The sequence below is a fragment of the Elephantulus edwardii genome, unplaced genomic scaffold (assembly GCF_000299155.1).
Source record: "Elephantulus edwardii isolate Elephantulus edwardi_28Jun2011 unplaced genomic scaffold, EleEdw1.0 scaffold00433, whole genome shotgun sequence".
Lineage (NCBI taxonomy): Eukaryota > Metazoa > Chordata > Mammalia > Macroscelidea > Macroscelididae > Elephantulus > Elephantulus edwardii.
The window spans coordinates 211,294-224,834 of NW_006400183.1; the positions used below are offsets into that span (position 1 = coordinate 211,294).

At 38.7% G+C, this 13,541-nt stretch overlaps 1 pseudogene; it reads right to left on the reverse strand.

Moving 5' to 3' along the window:
* Positions 1–1,805: 1,805 nt before the first annotated feature.
* Positions 1,806–2,245, reverse strand: LOC102849346 (annotated as a pseudogene).
* Positions 2,246–13,541: the final 11,296 nt, after the last annotated feature.

The window sequence follows — 13,541 nt, forward strand, 5'->3', positions numbered from 1 at the left end:
GCATAGTATTGGGTGTACTGTATTGTAACTGGATTTGTTTGTTTGTTTTCCTTCTTACATGCTATTTCAGTGGAATTGGGACTTTTTGAGGATTTGAAGTTCAGCTGTGATTTGTGAAATGACTATTTATATTGATTCCCAAATGCACTTACGTGTCCCCAGGTTCCATCAAGCACATTTGGGCAGAAAGTTACCATGGGAAAAGTAACCCCTCTGTCCTATGGAGGACAGAATGGAATGTGAATCTCCAGAGCCTTATCTACTTCAGGATAATGGTGAGATAATTTAATCCCTAGAAAGAGGATAACTATTTGGGGAGGGAAGGATCTAGTTACTGAAGAGTTAAAAAATCACATTCCATTTTTGCTTCTGTTGGATATAGCTGAAGGAAAAGTGAACCAGTACTAAAAAACCTCACTGCCATCAAGTCAATTTGGACTCATAGTGATCCTTGGTCATAGTGAAGTGTGATGTTGTTAAAGGAGTTAAATAAGCATTCAGGACTGAGGCACATGGGCCATCATAAACCACAATCAACTAGATGGCAACATATTTTAGGTTTTGGCTAAATAAAGTAAAAGAATAGTTGAGCAAAGATTATCCATGGATACTTTCCAACAGAGCTAAGTATTGTGGATAGATCAAAGATGTCTGTAAATATTGCCATTTCAGCTATATGTTCCATTTTAATGATACAATTGAGAATTAAAGTGAGCCCATAAGACACAGTAACATATTATTAATTTTAATTTAATTTTATAAATTATGAACACTTGAGAATTATGTAAACTTACTAATTCAAAGCTTGAATCGTTGTTTTGTTGTTGTTAGGTGCCATTGAATAGTGTACAACTCAGCGACCCTATGAACAACAGACCTGAACCCTGTCCTGTCCTATGTCATCCTCCTCATCTCTGACACACTTGAGCTTATTGCTGCATTCATTGAGTCAAGCCACCTTTCTTTTTTTTCCATTGGTTTATTGAACAACTTTATTGAAGAAAAAGAAATCAATTACTAGCAGAGCTATTAGTTGATCAGTCATCCATTGACAACTTGCATCATTTATTCAGTGCTATATTAAACAGTGTATTGGAAGATAGATTAACTAATAGCTCCAAGCCTCCTAACAATTTAAATGAAACTTGCAAAATGTTTGAGATCCTATTTGGAATACAAAGGGTGCTTGAATTCCAATTTCCATTCTCTACAGAACAAGAAAGGTCATTCCTTTATTGACATGCATAAAATACATCACATTTTCTGTTCTGCTGATGCTATAAATTCAATACCAATTCTTCAGCCACATCAATTACAAGCATAAAGTATATCATGTAACCTAAAATCTCTGACAGTAGAAGATTTAAACAAGAATGGATGCTGTTAGAGTAATGCTAATTCCTTTGATGTGACATCTGAGCATCCACCTCCCACCCCCTCAGATGATTTCTTCAGCGTGTTAGAGCAGTGAGGAATGGATTTGATCTCATAACCAAGTTATAGTGAATACATTGGCCACATAATACACATGCTCCTACAAAACACAAACAAAAACCCCTCTGAATCTTGGGCAACTGTTCTCTTGTAACTACTTTACAGTTTCTAAAAGCAGTTATTGTCCAAAGCTGGAAGAACTTAAGTCTTCTCAGATGAGCACGTGAATGAATGGAGGGAGGTAAACAAAAAATAAAATTTAAAAAATATGAGGTCTGATAGGGGAGCAGCTGGATAAGAAATCAAAAAAGGAACAGTAATTTAAAGTTTATTCCAGCTATAATACAGGTTATTCTGACTTTAAGGTATCATCACATGGCATACTTCTGAGTCCATTCCCGAGATATTCTGTTGTATTTATTTCTGTTTTATATATCCGTGCAATCTCTGGCACTAGGGGGTCATCTAGGTTTGGATCACACAGCAATGAACAAATGGGTAAAAGAACTTTAGAAATACTTAAAGCAGGAGACCACTGTGATCTTAGTATATCGAGACAAATGCTGCCATTATTGTTAATATTTGAATGATAAATTCTTGTTGTAAATACAACCTTAGGTGGTTTGAAGGGGTAGTCTGTAGGAAAATGAATTGTCAAAAAGAATACACTACCTTGATAAGGGCTGTCATTTAGTCCCATAATTGTGGCTTGCCAATGAAACATATCATCTCCAACAGGACCTGCAGAACATTGTGCTGGAGCATCGCGAGCCAAATCACTAAGTTCCTTAATAATCCGTTTCAGCGCCATAGTCTGTGCTTTTCGTCTGGCTCCGCACTATCTCGGTGTGCGCTCAAAGGTCCGGCCAAAACTCTTGATTATCCAGGCAGCAGGGAAGGACTGTCTCTTTTTCTCACATCGGCTCTGCCAGACACAGGCGCAGAGAGGCTGGGGCCTCCCTCAAGTTGCGGCCTCTGCCTCCTCCCACGCGCAGCAGGTGGTGCCTCCCAGGCCCGATGGGGTTCATTCGCACGACCTCAAGCCACCTTTCTAAAGACCTTCCTTTCTTTCACTGACCTTCCACCTTTCCAAATATGATGTGCCTTTTCAAGAAATAGCTTCACTTAGCAACATGTCCAAAATATATGAGATAAAGCTTCCCCATCCTTACTTTCAAGGAGCGTTCTGTCTACACTTATCCTAATACCTTTATTTGTTCTTTTGGCAGTCTTTAGGATATTCAGCACTCTTCGCCAGCACCACAACTCAACGGCATCAATTTCTGTTGTTCTTATTTCCTGCCCAGTTCTCATATGCATAGTTAATGATGGGAAAGACCATGACCCTTAGTCTTAAACTAACATTATTGCTCCACAGCATTTTGGAGAGGTCTCTGTCATCAGACTTGATCAGTACAAAAAGTCTCCTGATCTTCAGACTGTTGGTACAAGGGCATTGATAATGGATCTAACTAAGATGAAATTGATGACAATTTCAATCTTTTCTCCATCTGTCATCATGTTCCTTATTGGTCAAATTATGAGGATTTTTGTCTTGTTGATGTTGAGATGCCACCTATATTGAAGGCTATAGTGTTTGATCTACAGCAGCAAGTCCTTCAAGTCCTCCTCACTTGCAACAAGCAAGGTTGTGTCATCTGCATAACGCAGGTGGTTGATGATGCTACTTTCCTCTTTATAAAGTCCATTTTCCCTAATTATTTGCCCAGGGTACAGATTGAATAGGTACGGAGAAAAGATATAAACTTGACATGCACCTTTTCTGATTTTAAACCATGTCTGAACCCTTGATCTGTTCAGACAACAGCTTCTTGGTCTGGATATAGGTTTCCTGTAGGCATCATTAAGTGTCCTCAGATTCCCATTCTTCTTAATATTAGCCATAACTTATTATTTTTCACAGAGTCGAATGCTTTTGCATAGCCAATACAATACAAGTAGATACTCTTTTGTTATTATCTATTCTAAGCCAGGATCCATCTGACATCAGCAATGATATCCTGGTGCCATGACCTCTTCTTAACTCAGCTTAAACTTCTGGTAGTTCCTTGTCTAAATGGTTTTGGATGATCTTCAGCAATATTTTGTTTGCATGTGATCTTAATGATTTTGTTCCATAATTAGCACATTCTGTTGGATCACCTTTTCGGGGAAGAAATACTGATCTCTTCTAGTCAGTTAGTCAGTCAGTCTGGTTCACTAAATTTCCTGGCATAGATTAGTGAGCATGACTAAGGCTGCATTTCTTAGTCCAAACATGTAAGTTGGTATCCCATTGATTTCTAGGTTTTTTTTGTTTTGTTTTGTTTTGTTTTCCGATACCTCCAACGCAACTTAAACTTCTTCCTTTATTACCATTGGCTCTTCTTCATATAATAGGTACTTCCTGAAATTTTCCACTGTCAACCAATTCTTTTTTGGTACTCTATGAATTCCTTTAATTTTCTTTTGATGCTTCCTGGATCATACAAAATTTTGCTCATAGCACCTCTCAGTATTGCAACTTGAGACTTAATTCTCCCCTCACGCACAGTTCTTTCAGAAATACTGAACACCATTGTTATAAAGCACACCTGATTTTGGGGTTTGAGAAGAGAATAGGAAAAGAGTGGTTAGATAGTGAAAACTGTATTGGAACAGATGAAGGAAAGAATTGTTTAAAAGGAATATATGATTAGGCATTATATGTAAGACAACAGTCCAGAATAAGAGATACGTTGCAAGGAGGTCTGGAGAAGGCGGAGGAAAAGGGAAGAAATTGTACAAAAATGAATGCATGTTTTAAAAAAGTGAGAAAGTGAACTGAGGGGAGGGAAGGGGAGAAAGAAGGAGGAAATGTGCAACAATGAATGAATGAAAATCCAATTTTTCTGTAAACCTTTGTTAAAAATCACAATTAAAACAAAAAAATTTCACTGTTATTAAAAAAAGAATATTGAATGTGTTGAAAAACTTTTTTTGTACAGTGACTCTATTACTTTTATCTTCTTTTTTATAAATACCCCCCTTTCTTCTTGTTTCTTCCATCTCCTTTTGATGCTTCCTAGATCATTCAAAATTTTGCCCATAGCATCTCTCAGTACTGCAATTCAAGGCTTGAATTTGTTTTTCATTTCTTTCAACTTTAGAAATGCTAAGTTCTTCCTCTTTTCTTCTTCAACTCCAGCTCTATGCACATTCCATTCTAATATTTTATCACCTCGAGCTGCCATTTGAATTCTTCTGTTCAGCTCTGTGACTTCATTTCTCCCATGTGTTTTGGCTTCTCAACACTCTAGCATCATTTTCAGAATCTCTTCTGACATCCATATATGGTCCTTTGTTATTTTTCTGTCTTTGTAATGACTTTTTGCTCTCTTCATGGGTTATGTATTTGATGGCATCCTATAACTCATCTGGTATTTGATTATTAGTGCTCAATTCCTCACACCTGTTCTTGAGATAATTTTTAAATTTAGATGGAACAGATTCAAAGTTATATTTTTGTCCTTGTAGGATTTAACTAATGTTGTTGTATGTGCCATCGAGTCGTTTGCGACTGATAGTGCCCCAATGTACAAGAGCCCTAAATGCCATTTTATCCTGTACCAACCTTGCCATCTCAAACACACTCATTCCCACCACTTCACTCACAGAACTGATCCATCTCATCGAGGGTCTTCCTCTCCTGTGCCGTCCCTCCACTCTCCCAAACATGATGTCCCTCTCCAAGGACCACTCCCTCCTTACAACATACCCAAAGCATGTCAGATGAAGCTTCAGAATCCTTGACTCCAAGGAGCACTCTGGACTAATAAGTTTAAAAAATTTTAGTAAGCAGCTCTTATTGTTGTTTGTTAGTGTTATGTGCCATTGAGTCATCTACAACCCATAACAACCCTATGCACAGCATCTCTCAAGCCTGCCCTGAGCCAGTCTCACAAATTCTGACCCACCAACCCCCATTGTCCCACTTACTACTCAATTCATCTCTTCTGGGGTCTTCTTCTCCTGTGCTGTCCTTCCATCCTTCTGAGCATAATGTCCTTCTCCAGCAACCTGTCTCTTGTGGCCATGTGCCCAAAGTATGTGAATTGGAGATTCAAAATCCTAGCTTCCAAAGAGAAACTTGGTTTCATCCTCTCCGGGACAGACCTATTTTTCTTGGCAGTCCGTGGTATGCTCAAGACTCTTCTCTGGAGTCACAATTCGAAAGTATCGATTCTTCAGTCATCCTTAGTCATTGTCCAGCTCTCTGATGCATAGCAAGTAATTGTGGAGACCATGGCCTGGATTAGGCACACCTTGGTCTCTAGATGGACATCGTTGCTTTTCAGTACTCTGGAGAGGTCCCTGACAGCAGGTTCTCCCAGTGCAATTAGCTTTTTGTACAAGCAAGCTGTAATTGTTAACAACTTCAATCTCTTCTCCATCTATTGTGGTGCCCCCAATTGGCCCATTGTTGTTTCTTGTGGGCGGAGCAGAAGGAAGACTAGCAAAGCAGAATGTAATTCCAGAAGGCTAGACGTTCTCTCAGGCTAATAGCGCTGAGAAACTCTAGAACCTCTCCTTTTATTAACATTCAGAAACAAAGAAATAGTTCACAGAGAAATGGAAACTCTAAGGATTACTTAATAGGACCCGTATGGGCCAGGTACACAGATAGATAAAAGACATACATTCAAGCAAGACTTCTTTGTATTTATAAACTGTGCTTTCTTACATTTGCAACAACCTTATCAAGAGCAGGAACATTTGCTTCTGCTCTCAAAGAAATGAGCATCTAAAGATGTATGAGAACTTCTTGCAGTCCTCTTTCTCAGAGCGCCTCATCAGAGCTGTTTGCAATCTTTCTTCTGGAGACACCTCTGTGTGAAAGACACACAGCCATGTCCCAAGGATACAGCCCCTTGCATTCTTTGCCCCTTATACCCAGTGGTGATAATCTTTGTCTTCTTGTTGTTGAGCTTCAATCCATACTGAACACTGCAGTCTTCTACAGCAGACCTTCTACAGCAAGTGCTTCAGGTCTAACTGAGCTTCAGCAAGCAAGATTGCATCATCTGCATAACATAGGTTGTTGATGAGTCTTCCCCCAGTCCTGATGCCACATTCCTCCTCATAAAGCCCTGCTTCCCAAATTATCTGTTCTGTATACAGATTGAAAATGTATGAAGACAGGATGCATCCCTTATGTAGTCCTCTCCTGATTTTCAACCATGCAGTGTTTCCTTGCTCTGTTCTGAGGACTGCTTCCTGGTCCAGGTATAGGTTCTACATAAGCACAACTAAGTGTACTAGAATGATTATTTTCCTCAAGGTTATCCACAATTTGTTGTGATCCACACAGTCAAATACCTTTACATAGTCAATGAAACACAGATAGACATTCCTCTGGTACTCTTTGCTTTCTGCCATGATCCATCTGACATTGGCAATGTCTCTAGTGCCACGACCTTTTCAAAAACGAGCTTGTATTTCTTGTAGTTCACTGTCAATGTACTGTTTCAGTTGTTTCTGGATACTCTTCAGTAGGATTTTGCTAGTGCATGATAATTTGATTTAGTAATATTTTATTGTGCTTATGTGAAACCTATACTTGGACAAGGAGGCAGTAGTCAGAACAGAGCAAGGAGACATTGCATGGTTCAAAACTGGGAAGGGTGTACCCCAGAGATGTATCCTGTCTCCATACCTTTTCAATCTATATGCAAAACAGATCATCCAGGAGGCTAGGCTGTATAAGGAGGAATGTGGCATCAGGATTGGAGGAAGATTCATCAACAACCTGTGTTATGCAGATAACACAACTCTGCTTGATGAAACTGAGGAGAGCCTGAAGTGCTTGCTACAGAAGGTCAAGGACTGAAGCCTTCAATATGGATTGAAGCTCAACATCAAGAAAACAAAGGTTCTCACCACTGGGCTGATTGGCAGCATTATGATAGATGGTGAAGAGATTGAGATTGTTAACAGCTTTAGTTTCCTTGGCTCCACAATTAACACTCTTGGTAACAGCAAACAGGAAATAAAGAGATGAATTGCATTGGGAAAGTCAGCTGTCAAGGGACCTCTCTAGAGTATTGAAGGACAACAACATCAGTCTGGAGACTAATGTGCGCCTGATCCAGGCCATAGTCTTTGCAGTTGCTTGCTATGCATCAGAGAGCTGAACAATGACTAGAAATCATAGAAAGTAAATTGACGCCTTTGAGCTGTGGTGCTGGAGAAGAGTGCTGAATACACCATAGACTGCCAGGAGAACAAACAAGTTCTTCCTAGAGAGGGTGAATCCAGGTTTCTCCTTAGAGGCAAGGATTCTGAGGCTTTGTCTGACATACTTTGGGCATGTTGTGAGGAGAGACCAGTCTTTGGAGAGGGACATCGTACTTGGAAGTGTGGGAGGACAAAGAAAGAGAGGAAGATGATTGATGAGATGGATTGTGACTGGGGTAATGAGGGCAGGTGTGCCAGAGATAGTAAAGTTGTCACAGAATAGAGTAGGTTTCAGGGCTGTTGTCCATAGGGTCACTATGAGTCGCAAGCGACTTGATGGCACATATCAACAACAAGTTTAAATAATTGGGAGCTCTGGTGGCTTAGTGATAAGGAGTTGCTCTGCCAACCCAAAAGCAGGTGGTTCAAATCCACCAGCTTCTCTGTGGCAGAAAGTTCTTCCCCTGTAATTGACAGGGAAAGCCTCTGCAAACTCACTAGGGGTCAACTATGAGTTGAGGGCACATAACAGCAATGATAGTTCAAGATTTAGGATGTAAATTTGTAAGGTAAACAATTTTAACTTGAGAGAAAATGGGCTCTTTTCCAAGACACTTTTAAACTGACTGGATGTGATAATTCCAAATTATTCTTTTATTAAAGGTATTTTTCCAAAGATTTTTTTCAACAACTCTTGAATTGTTCTAAGTATTTTGCTATTATAAATTTCTTAACAATTCTTTTACCATGTCTTGTTAAGTAGAAGATTTTCACTAGTTTAGGGTCACAGGCTACTTAACCTTTATTAAAATTAGTATCATGTAAGTATTTGTATTGGTTTTGTGCTTTTGCAGATCCCAAAAGGGAACTCTGTGTGTGTATGTGTGTATAAATAAAATATTGTACATAAATTTCAAATGTTGATATACCAGTTTACTTGTGTGAAATGTGGTATAATCTGAAATGTTAAAAAAAGTCTGTTAATGTGTTATGATGGACTTCTATGACATAAAAAAGGGAGAAATCTTAGCCAACTAATTAAGAAAATATAAATAAATAAAGTTTTAAAAGAACATTAATATAGTTCCTGATTTACATAAAACTTTAAAGCTAACTCTGGAAACTGCTCTGTAAAGTCACCTCCTGGCTTTATCATATGAGACGTTTTTGTTTCTGGATAGTATTCTTTACTCACTGTCTATTCATTCCTCCAGCCTGAATCACTTAACAAACATCACAGATATCTCTTCTTATGTTGCTTTGCTATGGTCATTTTTTTGGGAGGCAATGTTTATACTTTAAATTACATTCCAAAGTATCCTAATTAATTTTCCTTTTATGTTTTAGGATCATTTTCCTGGCTTTCCATGATGTCTCAAAGTGTGGGTGATGATAAACCTCAGTATCTTAGATCCTAATGAAGCAAAGACTGAACCCAAAAACATGAAAGAAAGATTCTTTAGAAGCTTAGCAGCGATACTTGAAAACAAAAGTAATAACACTAAGATCTTTTCTAAAGCAAAGTACTGGCAATTGATAAGGGAAGTGAAAGAGGCTAAAGCTAAAGCGAAAAAGGAAACAATTGACTTTCGTCGCTTGGCTAGATTTAATGTGATCCTTGTCCAAGGAAATGAAAAGCTGATTGAGGTTGTAAATGGAGAAAGAGGTAAAAGACGATATTATTTACACAGTGAGAACTTGTTTGACATTCTCCATGATACACATCTCAGTATTGGCCATGGTGGATGCACCCACATGGAAAAAGTATTGCAAGCAAAATACAAGAACATCACAAAAGAAGTTATAATGTTATACCTGATACTCTACAAACCATGCCAACAGAAAAACTCAAAATGCAAGAAAGCTCTAACATGATAACCAATAAAGGAAGTCAACCCAAGATGCCAAGTAGCTCTTATAGACATGCAATTAAATCCTGATGGGGAATATAAGTTTATCGTGCATTATCAGGACCTCTGTACAAAGTTAAATTTTTTAAGAGCACTAAAATCTGAAAGGCCCAAGGAAGTTGCATACGCTATCTTAGATATTTTTGCAATTGTTGGATCACCCAGTGTCTTACAGTCTGACAATGGAAGGGAATTTTCAACCCAGATTGTTAGTGAACTCAGTAATATTTGGCCAGAGTTGAAAATTATCCATGGGAAGCTTCAGACTTGCCAAAGTTACAATTCTGTAGAATTAACAAATTTGGATATCCAAAACAGAATTATCTCCTGGATGCAAGCTAACAGTACATCACACTGGATTTTTGTGGTTTATTCAGATGATCCAAAATCAACTCTATCATAAAAAACATGCCACCAACTTCATGTGACAGTATATTTAGCTCTGAAGCAAAACTGGGTCTGTGTCCTCAGATAATGGAAAAATTTGTTGCTGGCCTGAACACAGAAAGTGAATTTGGACAAGCTGACAAAGAGTTAGAAAATACTCTAAGAGCCCAATATGAAGAAAACATTGAAACTGGAACAGATAGTAGTGATATTGAAGAGGATCTTTTTATTACTCCTAAAGTGGAAGCAAAAATCCCTCCTGAAAGTAAACTAAGATTTTTGCCCTGTGCAATTTGTGAAAAAGAATGCACAGGTGCTAACAGTTGTCTCTCATGTGGAAATATCCACACCATCTGTGGCATGCACTCTGAATGTGTGACTGACAGCTATGGCCAGGGAAAAACTTGCGGTCTTTGTTGTGAAACCACTACAATGAAAAGGAAACATGATGAGACTCAGAAGAGTTTATCTTGTCCACCATCTAAAATGCTAAAGCCTTCAGAGACACCATTTTCACCAGAGTGGGAGATTGGGTAAGAATTCAATTATCTGTTACAGATCTAAGTAGAGGACGAGCCTCATTATTCTTTACAGTTAGGGTCAGAGGAGTCAGAATTATTGTTAAAAATAATGTGTTACACTAAAGCATAATTACAGTCACCCAGAATAAATGTTCTCCAAAGAAAGGCTCATTATTTTGGATGACTTTCCCCTATCTAAGTTGGAAAATATGACCTTGACTGCTATCTTAGTTATCATTCTGGGGTGAGAAACAGTAATGTCTTTTCTCATTTCTAGTTTAAGACATCACTTCTTGTTGTTGTTGTTGTTATGTGCCGTTGAGTCACTTGTGACTCATCATGGCCCTATGTACAAGAACCCTAAATGCTGCTCTATCCTGTGGCAACCTCACCAACTCCAACACACTCACTCCCACTACTCCACTCAGAACCGATCCATCTCATTGAGGGTCTTTCTCTCCTGCGCCCTCCCTCCATTCTGCCAAACATGATGTCCCTCTCCAAGGACCAGTCCCTCCTTGCAACATGCACAAAGAATGGCAGATGAACCTTCAGAATCCTTGACTCCAGGGAGCAGTCTGGCTTCACCTTCTCCAGAACAAACCTCTTTGTTCTCCTAGTAGTACATGGTATATTCAACACTCTTCTCCAGGACCATAGCTCAAAGGCATCAATTCTCTATCATCCCTATTCACTGTCCAACTCTCCGATGCATAGACATCACTTAGAGAAATGAAAAACAAGGATCTAGGGATAAAAGGTGTTTGATTATATGCTTCCACAAGAGTGGATAGAGGAGGATGGGCAATCTCTAAGTGATATTTTCTGCCCCTGAAAAGCCACGGGAGGTCAGCTGTGGGTCAGTTCCTACTTGACGGTACACAGTAACAACAACATAATGGCAAGTTCCAAAATTTAAAGTGTTTGGAAACATACCAGTTTGATATTTAAGATAAGTCATATATATGAAGAAGAGTGAAACACTATACAGAACTGCATAGTTTCATTATATTTATGGTTTGTCAGCTAAAACCAGACACATATAACACTCTGAGCATATGTAGGCATTCAATAATTTTTAAGTTTTCAATTAAGCTTTGTTTTTAATAGTGACTAGTCAACGGAGGCAAGTAACATTTCTTTTGTTTTTAATCCTAATGGACAGATGGCAAAACAAGCTTCATTGGACTTCTTTGTCAAGAAGAAACACTTCTTTTCTGAATATAGCAGCAGTAGTAAAAGAAATGTTAACAAGGGAAGTCGTTCTCAAGAAGCGGAAACCAAAAGAGCATATTCTCATTTTGCCCGGAGGTACGACCCCTCGACCCCTCGTACACTGAGTTTGGGTTCTTGGCGGTAATTGATGGTGAAGTGCTGAAGCCGCAGTGCATTATTTGTGGAGACATACTGGCCAATGAAGCAATAAAACCATCAAAGCTTAAGAGGCATTTATATGCAAAACAAGTGCCACTTTCCAGCGACACCATTGCTCCATGTATCAGGAACTGGCTAATGATATGGAACATCAACTCATAGAACAAATAAAGCGAGCCAAGTTTTTTTGTTTTTTTTTTTGGCAGCTCTACGAATGCAGAGACATTGCTAAGATGATAATACTCTTAGTCTATGTGAGGTTCGAACATGATGATGACATCAAGGAAGAATTCTTTTTCTCAGCGGCTCTGCCTATGAGCACGACAAGCTCAGAACTGTATGAGGTGGTGAAGAGTTACATCGTCAACAACAGTGGTTTGGATTTTAAGTGTTGTGAAGGCGTATGTTCTGACAGCACAGCCTCAGTGACAGGAAAAGAGTCCGAGGTGATGACCCAAATTAAAGCACTTTCCCCAGAATGTAAATCAACGCACTGTTTTATTCATCAAGAAAGTCTCGCTATGAAGAAAGTATCAGCTGAACTAACTAGTGTGCTTACTGACATAGCAAAAATCGTGAATTATGTGAAGAATAATGCACTAACTTCAAGGTGGAAATGGACCATAAACAACTGTTACTCCGTGCTGAGATGCGGTGGTTATCATGGGGGAAAATTCTGTCGAGAATGTTCGAACTACGAAACGAACTCCTAGTGTTTCTGCAAAGCAAGAAACCACAGTGGGCCCAACTTTTCAAAGATGTGAATTGGACAGCGAAGCTTGCTTATTTGTCTGATATCTTCAGTATTTTTAACGATCTTAATGCTTCCATGCAAGGAAAGAATGCAACATGTTTTTCAACAGTTGATAAAATTGAAGGACAAAAACTGAAGTTAGAAACATGGCAAAACAGAGTGTCTAGAGAATGTTATGACATGTTTCATAATTTAACAACAATTATTACTGAAGCAAGTAAGGATCTTGATAGTACACATCTACAAAAAGTTATCAATGAACATCTAACAAATTTGTTAGAATGTTTTGACTTTTCCATCAAAAGAAGATCCATGCATAGGAAATTCATGGATCCAAAATCCATTTATTTCATCCAAAAATAATTTGAACTTAACTGTAGCCCTACAGGATAAATTGTTGAAGCTGGCTACTCATGAAGGATTGAAGATGGATTTTGAAAATACAGCAGCACTTGCATCATTTTGGAGAAAAGTGCAAAATGAATATTCTGAGCTTGCTTGAAAATCTCTTCTTCTATTCCGCTCAATATACCTCTGTAAAAATGGTTTTTCTACATTAAGTGTTATTAAAACAAAACACAGAAATAGTTTAAATATCCATTATCCCCCTGCGAGTAGGACTGTCATCAATCTAACCACGATTATACAAACTAACAAGCAAGAAACAAGCTCATTTGTCACATTAAAAACTTCATTGTTATATTGTTGTTGTTATGTGCCATCGAGTCGCTTGCCACTCATAGCGACCCTATGTACAAGAGCCCTAAACTCTGCTCTGTCCTGTGCCATTCGCACTATCTCTGACACTCCCATCCCGATTATCCCAGTCACTGAATCGATCCACCTCATAGAGGGCCTTCCCCTCCTATGCCATTCCTCCACCCTCCCAGGCATGATGTCCCTCTCCAAGGACCTGTCCCTCTTTACAACATGTCCAAAGTATGT